At 38.8% G+C, this 22,843-nt stretch overlaps 1 pseudogene; it reads right to left on the reverse strand.

Annotated features, from left to right (window-relative positions):
* Window positions 1–644: 644 nt before the first annotated feature.
* LOC140989468 (probable E3 ubiquitin-protein ligase RHC2A) lies at window positions 645–17,923 on the reverse strand (annotated as a pseudogene).
* Between the last annotated feature and the right edge of the window lie 4,920 nt (window positions 17,924–22,843).

Here is a 22,843-nt window from a genome sequence, read left to right on the forward strand (position 1 = left end):
ATGCAGTGAACTCGAAGCCAGAACATGAAGAAAGATAAACCCTAGGGCGATTCAGTTCGGAAGCACGAAAAAAAAAGCTGAAACAAAACGATTATGTTTCTGACCCATTAAAGTTTTTCAAGAGCTTTAAGCTGATCAAAACTTAACCACAATTGTATCAGAATACTTATGTCCAATATCTAAAATAAGAAGCTGAATAAATACCTACCCGGGAAAAATATATGAGAAAACGTGTATCTGCTAGAAGCTTTGGCCCATCAACATCTCCCATGCCACCTCCAGGGTGCGATGAGTCGATGGACAATAAATTATTGAGCTGCTGAGAGGCACATTCAAGATACCGTCTTATCATAGTGAAATTTCCCAAAATCTCTATTTTGCATGCAATAAACTGCACCAGAGGGTGCCCTTGCACAAGTTGTGGTTGTTACATATACGGACACAATAGAATGTAGCCATAGAACTTTATCAGAGATAAAAAAGCGTTTGTTTTTTTTTTGGCATAAAACTACTCTATAACTTCAATATAAAAAAGCTCACCAAAAGAGGTCCTACAATTACAACTATGATCCAGAGTAAGAAGGTAGAAGTAACAGATGAAACAAATATCACCTAACAATGGAAAGCTTCAAAGACAGGCTTAGATGGCAAAAATTACATATAAAACAGATATTACATATCATTAGAAAGCTTCAAAGGCAATGCTGGATGACAAAAATTACGTATGGAACATATATTATCTAGAATTAGAAAGCAACTACAATGTGAAAATATGTTTAGGACAATTACCAAGGAAAGAACTGCTAACTTCAAATGCAATATTTTGATACATTAGTCCGGGCACATTATTCATGCTCCGATATATTGTCCAGTTTCACTCATATAACTTCTCTTAATACAATTGAACAATAGACAGTTTACGACTAGCCTTCATAATGTGCCCATAAAAAATATGTGTTTGAAATCAAACTCAAGATATCACCATCTCCTATCATTCCGATCATCAACTTCCAAACCCCATCTTCTGTGCTGACTGGATGAGGAGATCAAAATCGAAGGCAACAAGCCACTTCTTCGACTCGTCATAGAATCCAAACTAGCATTAGAGTTGGCTGACCCCCTTCGACCAAAACAAGCAAACAAATTATTGAAGAACCTCATCAACCCACTCCTCTCCCTTGATACATTCCCTCTAGAACCCCACCAGATTCTCCTCGGAACACCATTGCTATTGAAACCACCATCCATTTCCGTGTAAACCATTGGTAACTCCCTTTCACCACATCTTCTCCCACCAGAAAACCTCCCCACAGCAAACCCTCCACCTGGTAATCTCCATGTCGTCAGTCCTACCCTCTCATCATCATTCCCCACCTCACTCACAGCTCTATCCACTTCACTTGCATCCAGATTACCTTTATTATTCTCGTTTTTTGTGGGCAACTCATGCCTACAAACGGGACATGAGTTTTTCAAAGTAAGCCACAGTAAAATTCAATCTTGATGGTACAAATGGTTGCAGGGCATTTGGCGAGCTTCACTTCCCAACTCGAAAGCTTCTTTACAAACCGCGCAATATGATTCAACAGCTATATGCTGGTCAACTATGTGTTAGAGTAGGTACCCGGCAAGCCAACTTGTGGCAAGGGCTTTTATTTACTCTAATGTAAAACAATCTTTATTTTAATAATATTTTAAGATTTTATTTGATTATGGCATTATAATTTATCTGTACACCCATGCAAGCTGCATAGATAAAGTCCTTGAATATAAAACAGGTAACATGAGGTCTACGTCCCAACGTAAGATCATGAAACTCATTAGGAAGCGTACCGTATATTCTAAACAGGTTGCTAGTCGATTCAGCAGCCTAAAATAAGGATAAAGGTCGCTCGAGCTCGAGACTAGCATTTGTGGTGTAAACGCATAGTCCGAAGTTATGGTTGTACACCATGTCCATTCACGCAGATGGGTGATCATATGATGATCCACTGAACAACCCTCCCTCGGACTTTCCAAGTGGTTCCCACTTATCGAGTGGAATAGTCCGAAGTTATGGTTGTACACCATTAGTCCTTTGACCCGAGACAATGTAGGGGCTATACATACTAGCATGCACTTTGATCCGTTTACCGACTCCATCGAGGGTCATCAGGTGGCGAGATTGGGTACAGTTTCGAAATACGTAGGAGCAAATGTATTGTAGTCGGGGATTCACCGTTCGCCTACGGGTGACGATATCCTATGTGATCTGATGAGTTAATAGTGCAAGGAGTCTCTGGCCAGAGCAAGAAATGTGCTTTAGGGAAAGGTGTTTTCTTAGTTGCACGTACCATGCCACTATTAGTACTCAAAGATAAATCGCATCGTTATCGAATTCATATGGAACTCTCGATATACCAATAGTTGCAGATTAGATCGGGATATATGTGTTAAAGGGACCGTACTGTACGCTAACCATGACTAAAGGTTCTTGCAGGCACTATCAGTGATACCTAGGGGATCATGGGGCGATGCTACTAGACGCTCTTACCATGATCCGATGGGTGCAATCAGAAATGAGTTCTGACATTCTTGATCAAGGAGTTGATGAAAAGAATGGGGTTAAGTAGGGTAAACCCGAATGAGAAAAAATGTTATTCTGAATCACATGGAGATGTGAACCCATGACTAGCTGTATCCCTGAACCATTGAGGGTCACACGAGTATCGGATTCTGTGTTCCCGTTGAGATAGTCAAATTTCAAGGAGTTGGAATTTGGCGACTATAGTTTGATGGAGATCAAAAAAGAAGCTTATGAAGGAGTTTATGAGCTGGTTCCATAGGACGGAAGAAGTGGAAGTTAGCATGATTGCTAAATAAGGAAGGAGAGTGGAATGCCTGTTTTGTGAAGGAGTTCACTAAAACTAGCAGCTACCATATATGGTAAGTTCCAAATTTGGTAAATGAAAATTTTGATATTCGAAATTTTCGATTTTCATTATATGAACAAGATTTGTATCCTTGGTACATCGACGCTCTCGGATCGTCGTTCGGGGTTATAATGAGTTCGTAATCATTTTTTTAGCGAATTTAAAATTTACTAATTAAATTATTGTGCTAGTAGTGGTGACTACCAATATGCACAAATTCCCATTAATATTCTAGAAGAGTATAGAATTAAATTAACCAAAGAGTTAGGTTATAAATTAAATAATAGTTATTTAATTTAATATACACATACATGTATATATTTTATATGATGATATAAAATATGTGTATATGATATTATTATATAATGTATTCTTAAAGGTTAATAAATACATTATATATTAATTATGTGGGAGTTTAAATATAATGAAATTATTAGAGTCTTTATGGGAGATGGACTCCTAATTAGATTAGGAGTCTCATGCTATAAATACACCATTAGGGTTCATTGTTGGGTGATGAATTTTTCACACAAAACAAAGCTTTTCTCTCCTCCATCTTTGAAGTCATGGCCATGATGAGTTAAAGCAATCAAGTCATGAAATTAATTATGGATTAATGATTTGATTAGCTTTCTTAATTTTTGATTATGAATCAATTAATTTCCCACTTTGAAAAAGGATCTCGGCCAACACAAGATTTGGGAAAAACTATTTCGGCCTACTTTTGTTGCTTCCACGCCGCGTCGCCGTGCCGCACCGTCTTCAAATTTTGGAAATTCGGACGTCACAGTCTCAACGCAAAATCGTTTGTGATTTCTAGTGCAATCCAAGCGAGGAATATAGTTTTCAATCGTGGACCTAATTAGGTGATCAAAGGAAGGACGTTCGTAGGAAATTACAAGAAGGGCTATATCCGCCTAAACACCGGAATAGTTTGGAGTCCAGCGTTAAGAACGCAAAGGTATAATTCTTAGAACACCCTATGAATGTTTTTAAACACACGACGCCCAAGAACAATTTTTTAAACTTCCGCTGCATCTTGGGTGCGAGAACACGATGTCCCAACAGTGGTATCAGAGCCAAGTTATTCTCAATCGTGTGTTTTAATTTATTTTTGTTGACTTTATTATTTCTAACCGCGTAAGAATTTTTCTGAAAAACGCCCCTAAAAATTATTTTTGAAAAATCTGTTTTTGAAAAAAAAATAATAATAATTTGGGTCTGCCTGAAACTGTTCCGAGCAGCCGCGCGGCGCGAGCACGGGCCTGCGCGCCTGGGCGCACAGCTCGCCAGCGCCCGATCGGATCGGGCAGCGGGCGGACGACACGGGCGGGTGTCCGGGAACGTCTCGGGCACCGTGCTGGGTCGTGGGCTTGAATTGTTCGTGCTCGGAGGCGATTTTTTATTTTTTAAAAGTTTGGGTTAAACTGATATTTTATGAAAATACAGACGATTTTACCCCTACAATAATTTTTATAAAATCAATTTCTTACAAAATAAATATTGAAATATGATTTTAATTATTTATGGTAAAAGGTGTTTTACAAGGAATTTAATTATTTGTAATTAAATAAAAGTGTTTATTTAATTTGATAATTATGGCGATTAGTGATAATTTACGAGATATACGATTTATTGATAATGTGTGATATTATCGGATTTATATAATATATGATATTATATGTTAAAAGGATGATCAAGAGCCATGACCAATGTGTTAGGTGTATGTTAGGATTTTTTACATGTTGTAATTTTTTAATTATTTGATAATTATAAAGTGGGCTTGGTTTATGGCCCGTTCCCACCCCTGAATTTTGTATCCCAATATGCCATGGAAATTTAATGTAAATATTAGATTTAGTGGGAGAACAAGATTTGAAGACGGTGGACCCGAAATCCTCGAAAAGAGTTTTGAAGATCGAAGACATGTAAATTTTGGAAGCTTATGTAATAGTTGCATTTGCATCCCTGCATTTCCCTAGGTTATGGACATGGATCCGTATGCGGCTCGTACGGATCAATTAGCTATCGATTATCAATCATCCTTTATTATTATTTGTGATGTATGTGATATATTATAAATAATCAGTATGTGCATTATTATATAATAATAACAAGAGTTGCATGAATCCGACAATCATACAAACTATCATGGCACGAGTTTTAAAATTAATGATGAGACAAATTTTTAAAATTAAAATCCCTCATTTTGGATGAGATCCAAAATTTAAATCAAGCCCATTAAAAGGATAATTAAAAGAAAGTTTAATAATTCTTTGCCTTCCATCAACGGTGGTTGCATCATGAACGCTACCCGCGGTCAGTGTCTGGCTCATATTATTGGGGAGGCTTGGACGTCGGAAAGCTATGACTTCCACTGACATATTTGATGTAAACTACGTGGAACTCCCATGACTTCGGCTCATATTACTGGGTGATCTCATGGCGACCGTCCATTAAGGTTCAATATTGATAGGGCGGGCTCGACAAGTGAAGAGAAAATGGATCATATTATTGGACCCTCCTCAAACGTGAGGCAAAATTACGAAAGGGTTGCAAGGAGTTGCAATTGGGCACTACCTTTTGGAAGTTATGATTGGCTGATATTATTCGGATTTCGCAATTGGGACTTGCGTACTCACTAAGGAAATTGGATTTCTCGTTTGTCATCAGAGGGTGGTGAAAATGTCAAAATAGTGGGAGGCAATTCGTAAAAACAAAAGTCCATATTTTACGTCTTACAAAATATTTTAAAATAGTCTGTAACGTTTATTCTGTTTCCATATCAGTATATTTATGATTTCGTCGCGTAATTCATATATGTTATTAAAACAAGCTAACCAAACACTAATTTTCAAGATTGGCTGGGAAAATTGTTCTAAATTCGGAGAAAATAGCATTCACACTAATGTTAGTCTTGCTGAACTGATAAAACATGCAAGATGGTGGGACCATAGTATTCAAGTTAAAGTGTTATATTCTCGCTTCTATGTCAAATGAACTGTAGAGACAGTTTGAGGAAATATGAATGCTGTTGACATTCAAATACACATGCAAGAGTTGCATAGTGCATGAAATCGTATAATGATGCACACCACTTTCAAGGAACACATGACTACACGCATGTAAGATATGGCTCTTGCCCACGAGCATGGTGTAAGTATGATTGGGTCTATTGAGAAGGTGGTGGGCCTGGAATTCGACAAAACCCGATAAGTTAGAACATGTTTGCTTCACTGCAAGAAGTCTGAACATAAGAAATTATCTGAGTCAGAAATGTTTTGGCAATGATAAGTGAATGTCCAAGTAAACTAGGTTTCAACAACGACAAACAAAAGAAAACAAGATAGTCTAAATCAAGCACATTTGTGGCGCGTTGGGCTAGGACATATTTCCCAAATAAGGATGCACAAGCTAGTGGGAGAGGGTATGTTTGACTCGTTAGACATAAACTCTCTAAGAGACATGTGAGTCCTGTCTGAAAAGAAAAATGACCAAGGCCCATTTCCTAGGGAAAGTGGAACGTGCACATAATCTGTTGGATTTGATCCAAATAGATGTGTGTGGCCCGCTAAGTGTTAGCATGAGATATGGTCATTCCTACTTCATCACCTTTACCGATGACCATTCAAGGTTTGAGTATGAGTATTTGATGAAATACAAGTCTGAAACTTTGAAAAGTTCAAAGAATTCAGAGCAGAAGTAAAGAAACAGTTAGGAAAAAGTATTAAAACACTACGATTAGATCGAGGTGAAGAATACTTGAGTACTGAGTTTCAAGACTACCTTAAAGAGAATGAGATTCTGTTACAGTGGACTCCGCCTGCCACACCCCAGTTGTATGGTGTGTCAGAACGTTGTAATCGGACGAGATGGGCATGGTTCGATCTATGATGGGATTCACTGAGTTGTCGCCATCCCTTTGGGGATATGCGCTTGAAACAGCGGCGAGATTGTTGAATCAAGTCCATACAAAGGCAGTGAATAAAACTCCATATGAGATATGTATGGGAAAGCCCACAAATAGCAGAACCCACACCCCAACAGCCAATCAAAGAAACACAAGCTCCTAGAATATCCGAATGGATCCCGAGGCCGCCTAATAGGTTGAGCCTGCTTCTTGAAAAGGTCCAAGTTGAGCCCATTCCTGGATGTGATCCAAGAAATTTCAAGGAAGCATTGTCTGATGCCGATTCATCTAAATGGCTTGAAGTCATGCAGTCAAAGATGAACTCCATGTATTCGAATCAAATATGGTCCTTAGTAGATCCACCTGAGGGAATTGTTCTCATAGAATGCAAATGAATTTACAAAAGGAAACTTGGAGTGGATGGGAAGGTGGTGACCTTCAAAGCTAGATTGGTAGCAAAAGGATATACTCAAAGACAAGGTGTTGACTATGAGAAAACCTTTTCTCCACTGGCAATGTTCAAGTCTTAGGATACTGCTAGCCATAGCAGCATGATATGACTATGAAATATGGTAGATGGATGTGAAGACAGCGTTCCTTAATGGGAGATTAAGGAAGAGATTAACATGTCTCAACCTGAAGGATTCACATCAGTAGGAAGTGAGCATAAAGTATGCAAACTTCAAAGATCTATTTATGGACTCAAACAGGCATCAATGAGCTGGAACCTCATATTTGACAACACTATCAAAGAGTTTGATTTTGCCAAAATCCTGAGAAACCTTGTGTATACAAGAAGATTAGTGGGAGTGCAGTGACATTCCTAGTACTTTATGTTGATAACATGCTACTCGTTGGGAATGATGTAGGGATGTTGCAGTCAGCTAAAGTATGATTAGCTGGTAAGTTCTCCATGAAGGATATGGGCTAATCATCATATGTATTAGGAATACAGATCTATAGGGATAGATCGAAAGGATGCTAGGGCTCACCCAATCCACGTATATCGATACCATACTGAAGAGATTATCTATGGAAGAGTCCATGAGATGATATCTCCCAATGTCTCATGGTGTGAATCTATCCAAGTCTATGTGCCCTAAGACTGATGAAGAGATAGAAACCATGAGCCACATTCCATATGCGTCTGCCATAGGCAGTATTATGTATGGTATGATATCTACTCGACCTGATATTGCATATGCACTGAGTGTTGCAAGCCTATATAAGTCTAATCCCGATCTACTGCATTGGAAAGCAGTAAAGGACATTCTTAAGTACTTGAGAAGAACTAAAAATTTGTTCTTGGTATACGGGAGTGTAGAACTAAAATTGGAAGGCTACACTGATTCTAGCTTCCAATCAGATGCGGATGATTCAAAATCGACCTCTGGATTTGTATTCAAGCTCAATGGTGGTGCTGTCTCTTGGAATAGTTCCAAGCAAGACACCACAGCGGATTCAACCACTGAGGCCGAATACATAACTGCATCGGCTGCAACAAAAGAGGGTGTTTGGATGAGGAATTTCATCCAAGAGTTGGGCGTCATTCCTCAAAAAGTTGATCCAGTCCTGGTCTACTGTGACAACATCGGTGCCGCTGTGCAAGCAAAAGGAACCGAGGTCTCATCAGCGATCCAAACATATACTGTAGTGCCCGAAATCAGTACACGTAAATCTCATGCATTATTTAAATCATTAAATCATTCATTTAAATTTAAAATGAGCTTTAGCCATGCATGACTTATTTAAATGCATTATTTCAAATTATTTATGTTTATGTGATGCACGTTAAAATGTTTTTCGAGTTTCATGTTTCAGGCGATTATTCGATGCGGGATCGAGGAGAAGAGACCGGGGACGATTTTTGACAATTTTAAAAGATGGTATTTTATTTTAAATTAGGATGGGGGCATTTTAAATAATTTATTTAGTTTAGCATTTTAAAGCCTAAATTATTTGTTTAATGATTTTAGAATTTTGAAACTTTTAAAGTTAGCAATTATGTATGTTATTTCAAATTTTAAGATGCTATTATTTTGTGAGGAGTTAGTATTTTAGTTAGTGTTTTATTAACTTTTAATTAGGGGTCAATTTTTAATTAAGCAATATTTTAATCCCCTAATTCCACTAAACTCACACACACACACACACTTTTACACACACTTCTCACGTAAAACACACACATACACTTGTTATTTTCAGATTTTTAAAAGAAAGAAAACCTAGGGTTCTCCGTCCCATGAGCAGCCTCCCACTCTTCTTTATATTTCCAGCCAATTTTCATGAGTTGGTTGCAAGGAAAAATCGAGTCACGTTCGTCCCGGATTAACCTCGCTTCTTTCTCCGCTTCGGTATCGCGGTTTCGGTAAAGTTTATCATCAAAAAGGCACGTATAATCTCTCTTTTGCTGCGTCGATATGCGTTGCGTTATTTTATGCGTAAAATTCATGTATGATGTTCATAGTTTGAGTGGACAATTGATTAGATCGATTTTGAAGGAAAATTTTTAGATCTAAATCACGTTTTTACTGTTCTTCTTAAAACTGCGAATTATAAGTCGAGATTTTGAGAAAACTTTCAATACAAAAAATGTAGAACTTTTAGATACCTTCGATTTGATATAAAATTCGAGTTATTTGGACAAAAATTGAGTGAGTTATGGCATTTTTTGTGGGACTGCTCAAACTGTGTTTTTCAGTAAATTACGATGTTGATGCGTTCTTGAAATTTATTTGTTGCAGGCTTCGTTGGGAATCGACGGGTGATCGTTGTAGCGTCTAGGTATGTTTAGTTTGATGTTGGGATGATTTTTGGTGTCTCTTTTCGTGTCGTTAGGCACCAAGTTGAATCAAGAGTCGAGGAAGAAAATGGTTTCGAACTTCGAGTTGTGTCGTTAGTTGTTGATTGTCACACTTGGGAACAATTATAATGGTTTACTTGGGTTTGGTACAATGTCGTAACGTCCTAGGACGGGTCTCGAGGTGTCGGGTCACGGTTGGGTGATCGAAATAGGAAGAGGAAGCCATAAGCACATGAATTCTCGTAGGTACGCGTTCACAGTAGCTACACGGACCCCTACACGGATGAGGGCACGGGGTCCGTGCCTTTGTGTTTCACTTAGTGTATTTTTCCAATGCCTACACGAATGTCTACCCGGACCTTGACACGGGGTCCGTGCCCCTTCTTCTTTCCGTGTATTCTTTCCACCGCACTTAGACGGACCCGTATACGGACCCGGTAACGGGGTCCGTGTACTCACGTTTTTGGGAAAAGTTTAATGTTTGCTTTGAGGTTTGATGTCATGGTTTAGTGCAAGGATTATCAAGGTCGAGTCAGGGGAAATTTTAGAATGTCCTAAGCAATGATTGAGCTTGAGAGTAACCATGATAAGTACGTCTAAGCTATGCAAGTTAAGTATGCAGTTTCATGTTAGTACGTGCAGCAGCGACGGCCCCGATCGAAGTCCAACGAATCCCTCAACGCCAAGTAAGTATGTATGACGTGCAAGAAAATATTTTAAGTTTTTGAGGTATGCTAAATGTCTTGTGACCAAATTATGTTTAGGATTAGAAAGCGTTAAATTATGAACGGGGATCAATCCGCCAGTTAAATTATGAACGGGTTTAGATCGTGATTGGAAAGCGTTAAAATATGAACGGAGACCAATCAGCCCGTTAAATTATGAACGGGGATCTCATGTATGTGGCAGTGGATACGTCCATGTCAGCCCAGTACTGTGGTTTAGTCTGATCAGGCGTTTATTATGTATGGGTCACTTGCTTTGAATCATGCCTCTACGAAAAAATGATGAATTTATGTATTTTCAAGTATGCAAGCATGTTAAGAAAGTTTATGTTGACGGCACGTCTAATTATGTACGTACGTATGTTCAAGTTCATTTTGCAAGTTCAAGTTTCAAGTATGTATGTCCTATTTTAAAGTTGCATGTGGTTTTATTATGTATTACTTGTTATTCCAGTTTATACGTGTTGAGTCTTTAGACTCACTAGACTTGATCGATGCAGGTGAGGATGTCTATGAGGAGACAGGAGGTGGCGACCAAGGAGCAGGCTTGGACTGAGCGGGAGGCTAAACCCGATGACCGCCCACATCATTTTTAATATTTTTATGCAAGTTTAAATTTACTCTGATTTTATGTTTTGATGCGAGATGTTTTGAACAAGCTTTTCTTTTAACAAAATTTTTATTGGTGATGGATGATTTCAAAGATATTTTTATGAACGATGAGTTGACGACCGTATGGATGTTTATATTTAAGAAAATTTTTAATTTTTCCGCAAATTTTAAGTAGAAAAAGTACGGTACGTCACAGTTGGTATCAGAGCGGTGTTCTTGTAAAGGGTTATGCCTACTGCCGGTTGCAAGAAGCTCACGAAGTCACACCTCAAGTCTGTAAGTTTTAAAGTTTTAAATCATTTCATGTAGTAAGCATCAAGTTATGATTTCAGCAAGTGCATATTTAAATTCAAATTACGTGCATCTTATGATATTAGTATTATGTTCATGCATATTGGGTTTACGTGGTGGGGAAATGTTGGAACAGTATGCCTCCTAGACGTTTGGTTAGTCGTGGAGCAGGCGATAAGAATAGGGAAGCCCGTGATGGGGAGAGGGTTACTCCTCCTCGTCCACCGCCAGATATGCAAGCTCAGATGCTTGCAGGGATGACTCAGTTCTTCGCACAGTTTGCGGGGAACCAAGCTACAGTGGATACAGGGTCGAGGCCCAGATCGAAGCAGTTTACGAGAGGTTTAGGAGGATGGATCCTAAAGAGTTCTCGAGGACTACTGACCCGATGATAGCAGAAGGATGGATTAAGTCCATCGAGGGGACGCTAGGCTATGGTAGGAGAGCGCGTCCGTGTCGGTGAATCTGCAGACTCTGTCATGGAATGGCTTTAAGGAGGTCTTTTACTCCAAGTACTTCACTGAGGAAGTACGATCCAGACTGACTAGAGAGTTTGTGGCGTTGATTCAGGGAGACAGCAGCGTATCTGAGTTCGTGAGGAAATTCGAGAGGGGGTGTCACTTCGTACCCCCGATTGCGAATGATGCCCGAGAGAAGTTGAGGCATTTTATTGATGGGTTGCGGCCGATCTTGCGCCGTGATGTCAGGGTTGCTGGTCCTACGACTTATGCAGTTGCCGTGTCGAGAGTTTTGGCGGCAGAGCAGGACCAGAGAGACATTGAGGTCAATAGGCAGGGCAAGGGGCCCTATCAGGCACCTTGTCTTTAGGAACCTTTGTAAGTCATTAAGAAACTTAGGATTAAGTGGATATGAGTACTGGAATTAGGTTATCTAAGACTACTTGGGTTGTGTAAGTTTTAATTTCAAGTTATGAAATAGGTGTTCATACGGGGATATTGGGTGAAATAAAAACAAAATGGAATTAGTTGTATTCAACATAAGTTACAAATGATCGAATATTAAGATTTTTATCGAGTAAGAAAATCTAAAATTTTTATATGAGGATTATAGAATTCTATGGGTTTTAAATGAAGTTAATTTGTTAGAGTTAGTCCATCATTAACAGTGGGAAACTCATTAATCTTTATACGTTAGAATGAATTAAGTATTGAGGATACGTCAAAATGTGGCATTCGTTCCAATGAGGAAGCTTTAAGTAAATTAGGCCTCAACTATAACGTAACTGGAAAGGAAATAGCTTAAGCATGTGTTTTATGCTAAGAAAGTTTTATTATTTAAGCAGAAGATCGATATTGTATATTTTGGGGTTTACTTCATCCTTTTGGAAGAGTTTGCATCCAGCCATGGGGACAAAGTTGCTATTCAGTACAGCTTTTCACCCGCAGACAGATGGCCAGTCTGAGCGAGTGATTCAGATTTTAGAGGACTTATTGCGAGCCTGTATGATCGATTTCCAAGGGACTTGGGAATCTAAGCTACCTCTAGTGGAGTTTACATACAACAACAGTTACCAAGCATCTATAGGTATGGCTCCCTACGAGGCATTGTACGGAAGTAAGTGCAGATCGCCGATTCATTGGGATGAAGTCGGAAAGAGAGCAGAGCTTGGGCCAGAGATAGTTCAGCAGACTGCAGATGTGGTGGTCAAGATCCGAGATAGGATGAAGACCGTCCAGAGTCGCCAAAAGAGTTAAGTTGACAAGAGGAGAAAGGATATAGAGGGTGCCGTAGGTGATCACGTTTTTGTGAAGATAGCACCCATGAAGGGTGTTATGAGATTTGGGAAGAGAGGCAAGCTTAGTCCGAGGTTTATTGGACTGTTCGAGATTCTTGACAGGGTTGGGACACTAGCTTATCGTGTAGCCTTAACGCCGAATTTGGTCGGTGTACACAATGTGTTCCACGTCTCGATGCTGAGGAAGTACCTAGCAAATCCTTCGCACGTTTTGAGTTCTGAGCCGTTGCAGTTAGCTCCAGATATGTCATATAAGGAAAGACCTGTCCAAATCCTATACAGACAGGAGCGGAGACTTCGGAACAAGGTGATCAAGTTGGTCAAAGTCCGGTGGCTAAACCAATCGGTGGAAGAAGCCACTTGGGAGACTGAAGGAGATATGAGGATTCGTTAACCGTAGTTGTTCGGTAAGATTTAAATTCGAGGACGAAATTTATATAAGTGGGGGAGGAACTGTAGAGCCCGAAATCAGTACACGTAAATCTCATGCATTATTTAAATTGTTAATCATTCATTTAAATTTAAAATGAGCTTTAGCCATGCATGACTTATTTAAATGCATTATTTCAAATTATTTATGTTTATGTGATGCACGTTAAAATGTTTTTCGAGTTTCATGTTTCAGGCGATTATTTGATGCGGGATCGAGGAGAAGAGACCGACGACGATTTTTGACAATTTTAAAAGATGGTATTTTATTTTAAGTTAGGATGGGGGCATTTTAAATAATTTATTGAGTTTAGCATTTTAAAGCCTAAATTATTTGTTTAATGATTTTAGAATTTTGAAACTTTTAAAGTTAGCAATTGTGTATGTTATTTCAAATTTTAAGAAGCTATTATTTTGTGAGGAGTTAGTATTTTAGTTAGTGTTTTATTAAATTTTAATTAGGGGTCAATTTATAATTAAGCAATATTTTAATTCCCTAATTCCACTAAACTCACACACACACACTCTTTTACACACACTTCTCACGTAAAACACACAACACACACATACACTTGTTATTTTCAGATTTTTAAAAGAAAGAAAACCTAGTGTTCTCCTTCCCATGAGCAGCCGCCCACTCCTCTTTATATTTCCAGCCAATTTTCATGAGTTTGTTGCAAGGAAAAATCGAGCGACGTTCGTCCCGGATTAACCTCGCTTCTTTCTCCGCTTCGGTATCGCCGTTTCGGTAAAGTTTATCATCAAAAAGGCACGTATAATCTCTCTTTTGCTGCGTCGATCATGTCATATTATGTGTTGCGTTATTTTATGCGTAAAATTCATGTATGATGTTCATAGTTTGAGTGGACAATTGATTGGATCGATTTTGAAGGAAAATTTTTAGATCTACATCACGTTTTTACTGTTCTTCTTAAAACTGCGAATTATAAGTCAAGAGTTTGAGAAAACTTTCAATACAAAAAATGTAGAACTTTTGGATACCTTCGATTTGATATAAAATTTGAGTTATTTGGACAAAAATTGAGTGAGTTATGGCATTTTTTGTGGGACTTCTCAAACTGCGTTTTTCAGTAAATTACGATGTTGATGCGTTCTTGAAGTTTATTTGTTGCAGGCTTCGTTGGGAATCGACGGGTTATCGTTGCAGCATCTAGGTATGTTTAGTTCGATGTTGGGATGATTTTTGGTGTCTCTTTTCGTGTCGTTAGGCCCCAAGTTGAATCAAGAGTCGAGGAAGAAAATGGTGTCGAACTTCGAGTTGTGTCGTTAGTTGTTGATTGTCACACTTGGGAACAATTATAATGGTTTACTTGGGCTTGGTACAATGTCGTGACGTCCTAGGACGGGTCTCGAGGTGTCGAGTCACGGTTGGGTGATCGAAATAGGAAGAGAAAGCCACAAGCACATGAATTCTCGTAGGTACGCGTTCACAGTAGCTACACGGACCCCTACACGGATGCGGGCACGGGGTCCGTGCCTTTGTGTTTCACTTAGTGTATTTTTCCAGTGCCTACACGGATGTCTACCCGGACCCTGACACGGGGTCAGTGACTTTGTTTCTTTTCGTTGTCAAAATTCGCGAAGCCACCCGGACCCCTACACGGACCCTAGCACGGGGTCCGTGCCCCTTCTTCTTTCCGAGTATTCTTTCCACCGCACTTAGACGGACCCGGTAATGGGGTCCGTGTACTCACAGTTTTGGGAAAAGTTTAATGTTTGCTTTGAGGTTTGATATCATGGTTTAGTGCAAGGATTATCAAGGTCGAGTCAGGGGAAATTGTAGAATGTCCTAAGAAATGATTGAGCTTGAGAGTAACCATGATAAGTAAGTCTAAGCTATGGAAGTTAAGTATGCAGTTTCATGTTAGTACGTGCAGCAGCAAAGGCCCCGATCGAAGTCCAACGAATCCCTCAACGCCAAGTAAGTATGTATGACGTGCAAGAAAATATTTTAAGTTTTTTAGGTATGCTAAATGTCTTGTGACCAAATTATGTTTAGGATTGGAAAGCGTTAAATTATGAACGGGGACCAATCCGCCCGTTAAATTATGAACGGGGATCTCATGTATGTGGCAGTGGATACGTCCCTGTCAGCTCAGTACTGTGGTTTAGCCTGATCAGGCGTTTATTATGTATGGGTCACTTGCTTTGAATCATGCCTCTACGAAAAAATGATGAATTTATGTATGTTCAAGTATGCAAGCATGTTAAGAAAGTTTATGTTGACGGCACGTCTAATTATGTACGTACGTATGTTCAAGTTCATTTTGCAAGTTCAAGTTTCAAATATGTATGTCCTATTTTAAAGTTGCATGTGGTTTTATTATGTATTACTTGCTATTCCAGTTTATACGTGTTGAGTCTTTAGACTCACTAGACTTGATCGATGCAGGTGAGGATGTCTATGAGGAGACAGGAGGTGGCGACCAAGGAGCAGGCTTGGACTGAGCGGGAGGCTAAACCCGAGGACCGCCCACGTCATTTTTAATATTTTTATGCAAGTTTAAATTTACTCTGATTTTATGTTTTGATGCGAGATGTTTTGAACAAGCTTTTCTTTTAACAAAATTTTTATTGGTGATGGATGATTCCAAAGATATTTTTATGAACGATGAGTTGACGATCGTATGGATGTTTATATTTAAGAAAATTTTTAATTTTTCCGCAAATTTTAAGTAGTAAAAGTACGGTACGTTACATATACTGATGATGTTCCACATAATCCGGGAGATTGTGGGAAGAGGAGACATTATGGTTGAGAGAGTCGCCCTTGCAGAGAACGTTGCTGATCCGCTGACGAAGCTCCTACCAGGACCATTGTTTGAGAAGCATCGCAAAGCAATAGGTCTAAGATCTATGGGTAGTTAGCTATAGGGCAAGTGGGAGATTGTTAGAGTAAGTGCCCGACAAGCCAACTTGTGGCTAGGGCTTTTATTGACTCTAATGTAAAACAATCTTTATTTTAATAATATTTTACGATTTTATTCGATTATGGCACTAAACTTTATCTGTATATACCCATGCAAGCTGCATAGATAAAGTCTTTGAATATACAATAGGTAACATGAGGTTTGCGTCCCAACGTAAGATCATGAAATTCATTAGGAAGCGTACCGTATATTCTAAACAGGTTCCTAGTCGATTCAGCCGCATAAAACAAGGATAAAGGTCGATCGAGCTCGAGACTAGCATTTGTGGTGTAAACGCCATGTTTCATCGGCAAGGGCATGGAGATGTCCATTCACGCAGATGGGGCTTCGTCAGTAGATCAACAACATTATCTGTAGAGAGGACTATCTCTACTGATTTGTTTCCTTATCCCACAATATCTCGAATTATGTGAAACTTCCTCATATATATTTGGATTGCTGATGAGACATCGGTTCCTTTGCTTGCACAATAGCACCGGTGTTGTCACAGTAGGTCGGTACTTGATCATCTGTTTGAGGAATGACACCCACATCTTGAACGAAATTACTCATCCAAATCCCTTCCTTTGCTGTAGCCGATGCAGCTATGTATTTGGCCTCAGTTGTTGAATCCACTATGGTGTCTTTCTTGGAACTCTTCTAAGAGAAAGCACCGTCATTGACCTCGAATATAAATCCAGAGGTTGATTTCGAATCATCCACATTTGATTGGAAGCTATAATCAGTCACTCCAGTAAACCAAGAACAAATTCTTAGTTCTTCTAAAGTACTTAAGAATGTCCTTCACGACTTTCCAATACAATGGACAGAGATTCAATTGATATCTGTTTGCAACACTCAGTGCAAATATAATATCAGGTCGAGTAGATACTGTAAGGTCCAAAATGCGATAACGTAATCCAACTGAATGCAAATCTAGGAAAAATAAAAATTGACTAATTAAGTTGTTTTAAATGTATGAATTAATTATGGTAGGTATGTTTACATGTTTAAAATGTAATTCTCTACTAGAATGCATAAAACTGTGTTTTAAATGGGTATTCGAGACGTGATCGAGGAACAGAGACCGAGGACCACGAAGGGAAAAATATTTTATTAAATGATTATTTTTAATTATTTAATATATAATATATTTTATTTATTATTTTCTAAAATGAGGTATTTTGAGGTGTTTTTACTCGCCGAGTCGTATTTTAAACCGGTAATCGATTTTTGACAATAATAATGATTTTTTGGGAACTCGGCTAATATTTTCGAAAACTCTCCTAAATATAATATTTTAATTACTATCTAATGGGCCTATTATACCTATGTTATTGTGCTTAAAACTTGCATCTTATTATTTATTTAAAACAAGGCACCAAAAACCCTAACCATTACACAATTACACACACGCACACATCAAAATACTAGGAATCTCCATCAGCACACAAACACACCCACACCACAAGTTTTTCAAAGGAAAGTCACACAAGTTTTGAAGAAAAACGCAACAAGCTTTCATCTCCCGTCTCTCCGTCAACGTCTCTCGCATTACAAATCATTTTTCGTGCGTACAATACGTAATGGCACGCCTTAATCTTCTTTCACTCATCTTTCATACGATATTATATGTTTTGAAAAATTATTGCATGAAAAACATGATAAAGTTTGTATATTTTCGTTTTTATGGCATAATATGAAAAAAAAAAACTAGAGTTTTCATCTTTTAAAACTCTTGCTTATGACGCACAAAGGGGCTGCCATGGTAGAGTTACTTGAAGGGATGCTTTTCCAACATGTCAAGGGTGCATAGATGCATAGATAAGGGCTGCCCACATAGGGTAGAAGGATGGAACGAAAATTTGTGTTTTAAGGGCTAAGGTTTTCGGCCAAGGCTTCCTAGTAGGGCACGGCTCTTAGCTGCTATAGGGGCATATTTTAAGGGTCCTCAGAGAGGCTAGTCAAGGTCCTAGGTGCTCACATGAGGGCTGGTGCGAAGGCAATGGGCTGTGGCGTGAGGCTTGGACGCGTGAGACTCCTAAGAGATGGTTTTGAGGGCTGCAAGGGTATAGTTCATTCGGTCTGGTCTAGTAGCTCGTCCAAGGCACAGTCTTGGTCCTAGGAAGGTCACCTAGGGGCTGGTCTTGTTGGTTAAGGGTTGAGGCCGATGGGTGCAAGGATTGTGAGGCTAGGGTTTCAAAACTAAGGGCAGAAAATTCAGTGGTTGCTATAGGCTTGTTCAAGAGTTTTAATTGACTTGATTTTGGTTGTATAAGATATGGTTAGGTGTTAATAAGCTATGGTTCAAGTTTGGTATGATCATTTAGTTCTCGACCTAACTGATCTTATCATATACGTTAACTGATTATCGATTCAGTTGAAGTTCCACAATAAATTTTGTGACTTTCAAATATTTCACTAATTATGATATTCATTGAATTTTAATTGGAACTTTTATCCCTATCAGTACAATCGACTTTATTTCAAAATTCATATGAAGTACACGCGTCCTTATTCAAATAAATCTCTGACTGCCACATGTCCCAAATTTGAATAGTCACAAACATTAAAAATAGTGCCGCTCTCATTCAGTTCACTTTACTCTTTTCAAACTTTCGAACATACAAACTCTCAGAGCAATCTTCTTTGCAAAAAAATCAATGCAAATGGCAAGTCAAATCCCAGCATTTTTCCTCAACGTTGTGGCTATCGATTTCGATTAGCTGTTTCTAATGAAGCTATAAGGAGCGTATTTCAAAATTTGGACTCTGCTGGACTGAAGAAATTCTTAGGGTTGGCAACCCAAGTGATATATCCGAAGGATATCCAACAGATTTATGCCAACAGTATCATTTACGCTAACGGCAAGATCGTCATGACTGTCAATAATCAGTCGCTGATCGTTGATGAAGACTCTTTCAGCAACCTATTTCAATTGCCAACTGATGGTTTATCTCACTTATCTGAGATAAAACCATCTGATATTGAAGAGATGCATACTTTGTTGTCTACAGATGGGAGGAAAATCAAGGTGTATGATCCCAAAAAAGAAGTGAAGCCAGAAATACAACTGCTGGCAGATATTGCTTCCAAGGATGTTCTCACCAAGGCAGGTTTATTTGTTGCCCTCACCCTTGAAAAATTCCAAGTCATGATAGCAATAATGAATGGAAGAAGATTGAACTGGTCTACCATTATTTTCAACATTATGAAGAATATGGTTTAATCTTCAAAGCAGTCAAATGATTTCGCTTTGCCGCTCAGCTATTTGCTGAAACATTCTGGTCTGGTGGATGACTCAACCGAGAAGTCATCTAAGTTCAAGGCGTTCAACGCCAAAAATGTTCAGCCACCAAAGACAAAGCTGGACATCTCACCTGAAAAATTCAATAAAATCAAACAGGAGATTGGGATGATGGCAGCTCCCAAATCTGTGAAGAAGGCCAGAACCAAAGACTTGATGAAGAAACTGACAATCAAAAGGAAACTAATTGTGAGGTGCCTCAAACACAATATTCTCAATGAGCTGCTTCAAACACAATATTTTCAATGAGTTGCAATAGCTCGTGTTCTAAGAATGTAAGCACCGATGAATTAAATAGAGTTTGGTGTTCAAACCATGCGGATAATACTCGAAGTAATCTTTCGTTAAGAAAGCTGATTAGTTTAAAGCTTCTAGCTTGTGTAAACTGATTAACTGAAATAAGGGGGATCAATTCTTGCTTGTATCAGTTCAGTTATGGTGAGAACTGAACTGATATTAGCTCGAACTGACCAAGTCAGTTTAAAAACAAATGTTAAACATTTAAATACAAAAGATATGTTTACGGATGTTTGGAGATTTCAGCTGCTCCTACGTCATCCCTTCTACCACATCGGGTAGGATCCACTAGAAGACTTTGATTTATACAACACTTTTGTACAAACCACTCAGCCTAGGACTTACGCTACTGTCTAACTGAACTCCTAGCACTCACGATTGTAGGCAGCACCTCACAATCAGCATATTGTTTAATATTTCATATGCAAAGACTACATACACAATTTTATTATCTTTGTGAAAGATTCACTTATCTTTTCAATATGCTCTGTTCTCTGTGTATATGTGAGTGATGGTGTGTGCGTGTGTGAGAACTGATCTATGAATATAACACGAAAGTTTTCTCACACACTGAGAATTTTGCTTTTAAATTAAGCTGATGGCTTGCCATATTTTTCTCTCCTTTACTGATCTTCACACACTTTGTTGATGGTCTTGATCTTGTATTTATTGGAGCTATGTGATCATTCATCAAGACTCATCAAATATTTCTGTTGTAGTTTGAATCTGTTCCTCGATATTTGTGTCTTTTCCTTTCTGATCGACATTCTGGTCTCGACTTTAATCTCTGCTGCAACGTTCATTATTGTCTTTTGACCGGACATTTTCTTTTGTCCCCTTGTGCACAGCTGGATTCCACTTAGATAAGCTTGTCGTGTTCTGCAAGCTGATTGGCTCCTAACTGATGCTTTTTACTAGTCAGTTGAACTGGTCTTGAACGAATGTGGTGAAATCAGCTGAAATATTCATCAGATGGTTGGGTTCCTGAAGGTCTTCTGCTGAACTTCCTATCAACTGAACTGTTCTTTGATATTTCAATTGGACTGGTTCAGTTTGGGCCATCAGTTGGTGCTTTCAGCTTGCGTCTCAATAGCTTCAGTTTTGGCTTGGAAACTGATAAGTTCGAAGCCTGATCAGTTTCAACTTTCTGCGCACTTAGGTAAATTTGTTAGAAATAAAACAAGTTTTGTTAACATCAAAATCAAGATTGCGGACATGAAATGTTCCAACAAGGATGAAGACCGCTCAGAGCCAACAAAAGAGTTTTGCAGATCAGCGGCGCAAGGATCTAGAGTTTGCAATGGGCGATCATGTATTCGTGAAGGTCGCAGCGATGAAGGGTGTGATGAAATTCGGAAAGAAGGGCAAACTCAGTTCTAGATTCATAGGACCATTCGAGATTCTCGAGAAAGTTGGGACAATAGCTTACAAAGTTGCATTACCGCCGAATTTGACGGGAGTTCATAATGTGTTCCACGTCTCGTTGCTACAGAAGTACATGTCGAACCCTTCGCATGTGCTGAATTATGAGTCACTGCAGCTGACGCCAAACCTGTCATTCGAGAAAAAACCTACTTAGATTTTTGATAGGTAGGAGAGGAGACTCCGGAAAAAGGTGATCATGGTCAAGGTCAAGTGGCTGAATCATTCCGAGGAGGAGGCTACTTGGGAGACTAAGACCGAGATTAGGAGTCGCTACCTGGAGTTATTTAGTATGTTTTAAATTTCAAGGATGAAATTCTTTATAAAGGGGGAGGAATTGTAAGGTCTAGGAAATTCGAACTATGTAACCCGATTGCATGCAATCTAGGGTTTTACTAAAATACATGTTTAATTATTTTAATGCATGATTATTGCATGAGTATGTGTTTCATTTCATGGTTTATTAAAGTTTCATGCACAAGGGCTTTTAGCAGCTTTTCGAGCTCGAACGAGGAATGTAGACTTAGAATAATTAAGGAAAAATATTTTTTATTAAATAATTATTAATATATGGTGTAATTTAGTGAGATTTTTGAAAATAGACCTTGGTGGGGTATTTTTACTTGCCGGATCATATTTTAAACAGGTACGCAAATTTTAGCAAGTCGAGAGACTTTTGGAGGGTTCTGGCAATATTTTCAAAAATCGTACCTGAAAGAAATATTTTTCGGGAGAGTTTTTGGGCTCGATGGGACTATTTTATTACATAATAGGCGTAAAACCCTTTTAAACCTCATTATTTTTAAACCATGGCCCATTTACACTTAATATTACACCTAAACCCTAAACCTACTTCTTAAGCACTTAGCCGCCCCCTTCCCAATTTCTCCAGCAGCATTTTCGTTTAACACCAGCATCCACCTTCGAAATTCTCAAAGTTTTTCATAAAGCTCCTTCCCCGTCCCTCCGGTGCAAGTTCTACGCGTTGGTAGAAAGGTTTTCGAGCATAATAACGCAAAGGCACACCTATATCTCATTTCTTTACATCATTCAGATCAATATACTTTTTTTATATGTTTTTGCATGAGAAGCATTCGATTTATCAAGTGGTGTAAGTTTTATTCGATTTTGTCATGAAATATGCATACCTTGTTGTTTATAACTCAAATTTTCATGATTTTCTTGTAAGGGGCTGTCGGGATAGAGGTTTATGGGATGCAAACAGTGTCTAGAGAGAGGTCTTTGAAGGTTAAGAGTAGGTTGGGGTAGTTGGATGAAGGCGCGATTGAACCTCCTAGGTTTAGGGTCTTCATTGGCTCGGTTGGTTGTCATGTGGGGTGTGGCCGTGCAAGGGCTACTCAAGGATATCAATCTGACCCTGGTAGGTTCGAGGCACGGTCTAGTGTGGCATATACATGGCTGGTCACGAGTTGGAGTAGATCGAAGAGG

This window comes from Primulina huaijiensis, chromosome 12, assembly GCF_012295235.1.
Source record: "Primulina huaijiensis isolate GDHJ02 chromosome 12, ASM1229523v2, whole genome shotgun sequence".
Lineage (NCBI taxonomy): Eukaryota > Viridiplantae > Streptophyta > Magnoliopsida > Lamiales > Gesneriaceae > Primulina > Primulina huaijiensis.